We start from the raw sequence: 1,017 nt of genomic DNA, 5'->3' as shown, positions 1-1,017 counted from the left end.
TTTATTGGTAAATGTTGTTGAGTTTTTGCTTGTAACTGGGAGTCCCATGGAGGGAATGATTCCAACAAAAAAAATTATAATTTACCCAGTCAGTGGACATGCATGTTGCTCAAAAGTGTCTGATACATCAAACACACACACACACACACACACACACATATATATATACACACACCAAATCAAGGGAAGTCATAATAATTTTCTTCATGTGGAAATTGTAAAGGTAAGTTGAAGGTCTAAGGGGATTTCTGATATCTTGGATCTATTATACAAGTTGAAAAAAAAAATGGAGAAAATAGGACTATTTCTTTTGGTAAATTGGAGGAATTTCTTTGGGCGTGTTGTGTGATCAAGAGTACCCTTTGGAAAAAAATTGTTGAGAAAATATGGATCAAAATGTTGGGTGCATAAGAAATAACGTGTCCAAAAGGTAAAAATCATTGAAATCAAAATTTTACGGTGGCAGCTGAGTGGTATATAATTCTAAAAAATAAATTAAGATATGAATATATCTTTAATAAATTAGGTGTAGCTTCCCTAGAAAATAAGAAAAGGATAATTAAGATGGCTTAGGTGCATGCAACTGAGATTAAAATACACATTTTGGTTTAGGGAATGGGAATAGAATTGTACTAGTGTGTTATACAGATTTATTGGTGAAAAATATATTTTTTTTGGCACTTGTATATTTTGGGGAAGATGTTGAAGTGTTTCAAAATCTAGAACAGATTTTCTTTTGTCAGTACCTTAATAATGTTGAAATAGGATTATATGGCAGTAATTCTCAACTTTAACTATATATATATATGTGAAAAGTATTGATTAAAGCTTTACATAGTTACATTTGGCGTTCTAGAATGAAAGTGTACCATGTTTGGAAATATTCATATCAATATGTGATTTACTATGATATTAGTGTTTTCTAGTGACTATGGATCAAATAATGCATGAATGAGTATGAATGAGCCAGTTATTGATTAAAAATAATCTGAAATGAGGTAGTGGATAAGGATTTAA

Source organism: Malania oleifera, chromosome 10, assembly GCF_029873635.1.
Source record: "Malania oleifera isolate guangnan ecotype guangnan chromosome 10, ASM2987363v1, whole genome shotgun sequence".
NCBI classification, from domain to species: Eukaryota; Viridiplantae; Streptophyta; class Magnoliopsida; order Santalales; family Ximeniaceae; genus Malania; species Malania oleifera.
The sequence above is the reverse complement of the archived record's forward strand: the minus strand, read 5'-3'. Positions refer to the sequence as shown.